Source organism: Mesoplodon mirus, assembly GCF_964341445.2.
Source record: "Mesoplodon mirus genome assembly, chromosome: 5".
NCBI classification, from domain to species: domain Eukaryota; kingdom Metazoa; phylum Chordata; class Mammalia; order Artiodactyla; family Ziphiidae; genus Mesoplodon; species Mesoplodon mirus.
In genome coordinates this window covers 184,488,487-184,495,038 of record NC_138980.1, presented here as the reverse complement: position 1 = coordinate 184,495,038, position 6,552 = coordinate 184,488,487, and positions in this window count along the sequence as shown.

The window sequence follows — 6,552 nt, the reverse complement described above, 5'->3', positions numbered from 1 at the left end:
GCGCGTCCCCGCCTTCACCAGGAGTTTGCTCAGCCGAAGGTTCTGGGGCCGGGGTGGCAGGGAGGTTCTAGTCCTGAGACTTGGGGTGCAGGGGTCTCCCTCTCTATCCTCCAGGCCCCCCTCCAGTGGAGCAAGCCGCCCCAAACTGTCCAGATGCCCGGGCTCCAGGGGGAAGCGTGGCCTTTAGTTTCACTGCCGTGGTACCTGGCGCTGGCCAAGGAGCCCACCGCAGGCCCTGTCCTCCCCTCTTGGCTGCAAAGCCCCCACCCTGAGCCTTACACATACACACCTCCATGGCCCATCTGGCCACAGACTTCCCTCCCCCCCCCACCCAGTCTCTGTGCTCGTCCTGGCTGCAGAGACCCCACACCTGACCCCAGGCTCTGCCCAGCTCTCAGGTCTCGTCTGAGTCGGAATTGCGGGCAGCAGCTTCCGACTTCACCTGGGATTCCGGCCGGGCCAGGCAGCAGGGGAAGCCGGGGTGCTGAGCCAGAGAAGGGGTCACAGGTGCTGCTGTCCAACAGACCGCCCGCCCCCGGGAGAGAGGATGCGGTTTTCTCGACCCTTTGGGAACCAGGGACAGGCAGGCTGAGCCCGCCCATCCCCACCGTGGTCCTGGGGTGACGTGCCTTTCTCTCAGCCCCTCTGGTTTCTGCTCCTGCTCAAAACTGGCCGAAGATGGGCTTCTATTTCTCATTTCCCTGAAAAGTTTCACGCTCTGGACACCAGGCAAGTCCAGGATCTTAGAGTCGCAAGGACAGGGAAAGCAGGAGGTCCCCCTGAGGCCCGCTCCTCGTGACCTGTGGTCCTGACTCTTTAGGTTGAAGCTGGGCTGCACCTTCTCTGTCCCACACAGCCCCGAGCACCGCTGAAGTTACTATTAACGATGCAAACGAAAGAACGAAAAACACTACTCGTTATTATGTTCCCAGTATCGTATTAGCCAAAAGGCGAGCATTCGGTCCACTTTCAAAACCTGTGCAAGCGCTGTGGCATAAATGTGCGGGTTTGCCGATGGCAGAACTGCTCTGGGAGGTGAGTGCCAGACTCCGGGGGCAGAAGTGTGTGAGGGACAGAGTCATCCCAGAGGCAGGGCCTGGGGGACGGGGCGGGCTCCCAGCACTCCCACCCCCACGATGGGGTGGCTAGAGCTACAGCCCACGGAGCCACGCCCCACGGCGCAGGCGCCAGAAGCCAGCCAGCGGGGTTGCCGGCTGTACCATTCCTGGAGGCTACCACTGGTCGTCTGTGAATGAGATTGTGCTTTGAGTTCACAGCATAGGGTCAGTCCTGGCCACACTCAAAAAATCGCCTGGAATAGTGACATGGGCTCTTACCAAGCTGGGAGAGTCCCCTTCAGGATAGGATGGGATGGCAGGTTCCATCCTGGTGTGGGAGTCGGAGGACCCTTCTTCTGGCTCTGGCTGCTGCACCAGCGCACCCTTTGTGGGGGATGACACTGCCCCCTGGCCCTTGGTCCACTGACAAGACTGGGACGGCCTCCGTCTACACCCCAGTTATCAAAACCCAACTCGAGTTGGCACACGCACGTCTGCACGGTGGCCACACGGAGGCCGCCCGTGAGCGGAATCATCTGTACTTGTAAGACACTGTGCTGGTTTTTCAGGGCCACGGGGCAAAGGACTGCATGCTGGCGGCTTAAACAACAGAAGCCCTCACAGTCCAAAGTCAAGGCGTCGGCAGCCGTGCTCCCTGCAGGGGTCTGGGGACCCTTCCTGCCTCTCCAGCTTTGGGGGCCTCCAGGCATCCCTGGGCTTGTGGCCCCATCACCCTGACCTCGGGCTGTGACTTCACGTGGCCTCCTCCCCCGTGTCTGTTTCCTCCCTTTGTCTCCTAAGGACACTCTCGTGGATTTAGGGCCCACGAGGGTAATCCGAGGTGCCCTCCTGTAGAGGCCCCTACTTACATCTACAGAGACCACCTCTGTGCTCCCCCCAGGACGGTGCTCAGCTCATTGGCCTGGCTTCCTGGCACGTTCTGTTTCCCATGCCTTGTCCACCCTAGCTCCCACTGGCTACCTCAGGCTCTGGACCCTGGGCGCCCCCCACCGAGGGCCACCCAGACGGGAGGCAGAGGGCGTCTGTGGGCGGGAAATGGCTGGAGCCTCAGGCTATATACCTAACTCCACATACTAGGCATGAGAGTGTTCCTTATTTTAAAACCTGAAGTCCGTCCTCTTGGTTGAAATGCATTCCTGACCACATGCTCGGAGGCCCAGGCAGCTTCCATCCTCGGCCACGCGGTGTTCCCCCACGTGGGAAGCTGCTCGTGGACCGCGGGCACGTGCAGGCTCTCACCCAGGCGGCAGGGGGACACTGGTGGGCACAAGGCGGCCCATCCATCTCGCCAGGGGGACAGAGCTTTGGCGACTCCCGCTTGGTGCTGCTCAACCAGGGAAGAGTTGCCCTTCATCGAAGCCTAGACCCAATGGAGCCAAAATAACCCCGGGCAGCCAAGGAAGGAGGGACGACCTCCAGCCAGCTCTGAGCCCCTTGGGGAGCTGCTGCCCAGGGTGGGGTGCCTTAGCCAGCTGGGGACCGCTCTGTCTGCTCGCTGCTGGTCGGTGCCCAGCAGGGCCCCCTCCTCGGGGTGAGGTGCACGGGATGGACAGACAGATGGCTCCTGGGGAGGAATGTCCTCACCACAGCCCAGCACGGTGACCGTGGACGCCCAGTGCCCGCTCTGTGGCCCACGCTGTCCCTGCCCTGCTGCACATCCCGCCTGGAGTGGATGTCCGATCGGGGCCGCCGACGTCAGGTGCGGGATCCAGTCAAAATGAAACCTTGGGGCCCTCGTTCCAGATTGTGAAGAATCTCATGATGGTGGCGGCCGAGCCCTGGGCCAGCACGGGATCCTCCTGGGGGTCCTAGGCGTGCGCAGCGCTGATCGCTGTCCCGATTTTCAGGCGGTGCCCCTGGGACTCAGGGAAGCTGAATAGCTGACCCAGGACACACAGCAGGCTTGGGGCAGGGCTGGCGCCCACCACCAGCACGTGCTTGGTACTCACCTTGGAAACCTGCTTTTGTGGCTCGTAGACTTATCCTTGCAGTCATAAACCTGGGCATAAAGTCTTATTTAAGAAAGCCATATACATTTCTGATGGTTTAAGATGATTCCCTAATTTTTATTCTAATAAGACTTTCAGGACCTGGGGTCTGTTGTTAACTTTGCTTCTAAGACAGTCTCAAGGGGCATCAGCTCACCAACTCGGGGTGGAGGCCTGGTGTGTCCCCTTGGCTTTGGGGACCCCTCCTGCCCACGCATCCTTCTGCACCTCTGGTCATGCCAAACCTGCGGTGCTAACCCTGGCAACATGGTGCGTGGGCTCTGAGCACAGTGACAGACTCTGAGTTCTTCCCCGGGGCTGTTGGTCATCGTTGCTGTGATCATAGTGGCCGAGGTGGTGCCCCTGTGTCCACCCGAGGCAGCCTACCTTGGCTTTTCCTTTTTCCCAACGTTGCATGAGGCTGAGAGCGTATGGTGCCAGCACAGGCATGCACACGGTTTCCTGAATGTGCCATCAAGTTCGTTTAACGCCTGCGCACTCCGGGCGTGAGGGCCAGAGGACAGTAGGACAGTCGGACACCCCGAAGTCACGGCGGACGGCGTTCTAAACTGCAGGGCTTGAGGTGGGTGTGTGAACAGGGCGGCTTTCTGTGGTCCCTTCAAGAGGACGTGGATGTGCATCCACGTCATAGAGGTTATAAAAATCGAAACAGTTTAACAGAAATCAAAGCCATTTTGATAAGCTTGTTCTTCCAGCATCTGTGAAAATCCATCAGAAGACGTCCACTGCAGGGGAGTCACTGGCTCTGCCTGACACCGTGTCTCATCGTCTGGAAGGGATCCCGGGACAGGGGCACCATGTGTCCCCGGAAACCACGCCGGGGTCAGCTGCCCCGTGGGAGCAGAGTCCGCCCCTCAGCCCAGTCCGAGCCTTTCCCACTTCATTAAACTGAGAACCTCTTCTTCTGTGCTGCCTTCTCAGCACACGGAGATCTCAGCACGATTCCTAGTCTGTTAAGGCAGTAGCTACTGGGTCAGCTACCCTCCCCCTGCGTTCTGTGAACACACGCCCTTGAGAAGCGCCGCCCCCATTTCCTGCTGTTCGGGGGCGCGTCCCTGCTGGGGGTTGGGGTCTGCGACCCCTCGGCCCTGGCACGTCTTCACCGGTGACAACAGCAGCTGCCTGAGCCTGTGTGGGTTCAGTTGGCTCCGCTCCCGTCATTGCATTTCCTGAGTTTGCAAAGGAAAATGGGTGTGTGCGCAGCAGTAGCCAATATGCCTCAAATTATCACTGAACAGACTCTTCCACTTCCAGGCAAGATGGAGTAACCACAGGAACTAGATGTGAAACAGCCCCAAACTGGATGAAATCTATGAAGCAATGGTGTGCAAGGCACTGGACAGCAGGTGACAAAGGACAGTGACCCGAGTGACGGGAGCCCCAGCTGGCGTCCTAGATAGCGTCCAGGTGCAGGGAGAGGACCCGGGCGGAGCCGGCAGCCTCCCCAGGTGAGGGGACAAAGCGGAGAGACTGGGAGGTCCAAAGTGGACAGAGTAGCACAGAGAGAGCTGCACAGCCCCCTAGAGTGTGCAGCCGAGTGCTGATCCCCTCACCTAGGTGAGGACACCCGCAAGGCTGGGAGTGGACCACTGCAAATGTCAGAGGGGGCAGAGCCTGACACACACAAGGTCATGAGTGACGCGTGTACCAGCCAACAAGAAGACTTCACAATTCTTGGGCGTTGGGGTGCCTGGAAAGAAAGGGATTGCTCTGGAGAGGGGATGGGAGACCGCAGTCCGAGCTCTGCCCTGGTCTTGCCTACAAATCTTAGCAGCAAGGCAGAGGGACCAAACTGCATCTCAGACCAAACTTCAAGAAAATTTACTGTATAAGAATACAGAAATATCTAGCACCCAAAAGGTACCCTTAACAGTCACTGGCATTCAATGGGAACTATGAGGTGTGCAAAGAAGCAAAAAAAAAAATAAGACCCATAGTGAGAAGATAGATGAATCCATTGAAATGGACCTAGAACCGACACAGGGCAATAAAACAGTATTATAACGTATTCCACGTGTTCTAAGACTATACCAACACTACCGGTTAAATTCACGGAGGTAAAAACTACGATGCATGGGATAAAGTACACAAGGGGTTACTGGCAGGTTAGACCATGGAGAAGTGTAGCAATGCCGACTCTCCAAGATGAAACAGAGATGAAAGAGAATTAAAAAAAATCATCACAGGGACTTCCCTGGCGGTCTGCTAGTTAGGACTCTGTGCTTCCATTGCAGGGGGCACGGGTTTGATCCCTGGTTGGGGAGTTAAGATCCCACATGCTGTGTGGCACCACCAAAAAAAAAAAAATCATCAGTGACCTGTGGGACAGCTTGAAGCAGCCTAATGTATGTTTAGTTGAAGCTCTTGAAGAAGGGGAGAAAATATTGGGGTTGGAGTGCAGAAAAGATGTTAGAAAAAAAATGAATGCCAAAATGTTTCCAAATGTGATGTAAACTAAACCCAGAGGTGCAAAAAGCACGATGAAGCCCAAACATGAAGACCCAGGGGAGGCTCAGCGTGTACATCAGTCCCACTGCTCAACTCCGTGGTCACGGGGAGCCCGTAAGGCAGCAGGAGACGGCACCCCACAGGGCGGAGGTGGGGACAGAGGTGAGGTCCCTCACCCACCCGCCCCGTGACCAGAGGGTTGCTCGGGCTTTGTTTTGGGAAATAATCCCTGTGTGCCTGAGCAGAACCCACATGTTCCAGAAAACGAGTCCAGGGTCCTGATGATGCCCCCTAAATCGGGCTTGTTCGTCGTGTTGTCCCATCTGTATTTTTACTTCCTTTCCAATGTGGTGGCCTGACACAGCCGAGAGGGGTGTGTTGGAAGCACGTCTCCATTTTTCCCGTGGCTTCTGCCAATGTTTGCGTTACACGTTTTCCTTTGATGGTGGTGAACTCAGCTTTTATTTATCTAAGAATGTGTTTCGGCTCTTTGTCCTAAGTGTGCACTGTTGGGTACACGCCGCTGGGTTGACACCCATTTCTGTCACACTTGGTGGACATCACTTCCCTCCTTTCGTTGTTACTGTCCAGAAGTCTGCTGTTCTCTGTAGGTGATCCGTTCTCTTTCTGGTTGTTTTCAAGGTCAGATGGTCTGGTGCCCTGCCTTTCTCTCCAAGGTGTCTAGGTGTGGGTTACTTTTTTATTTATGCAGCTTGTTATACGTTATGCCTCCTGTACCTGTACTTTCATGTCCTTTGTTAGTTCAGGGGAGCCCTTATAACACTTCCCTCCCTGCGTTCTTGTCTTCCTGTCCTCTAGCATCTGAGACCCCATCTTTCCTCTGTCTCTGCCAACCTTCCCTTCTTTCTGTCCATCTCTCATCCTCTCTGCTGTGTCTGCATTCTGAGTAATTTCTTCAGATGATTTTCCTGTTTAATAACTCTTTCTTCAACTATGTTTAATCTGATGTTTCGTTTACCTGTTACGTTTATTTTAACAAGTATATTTATTTCTAA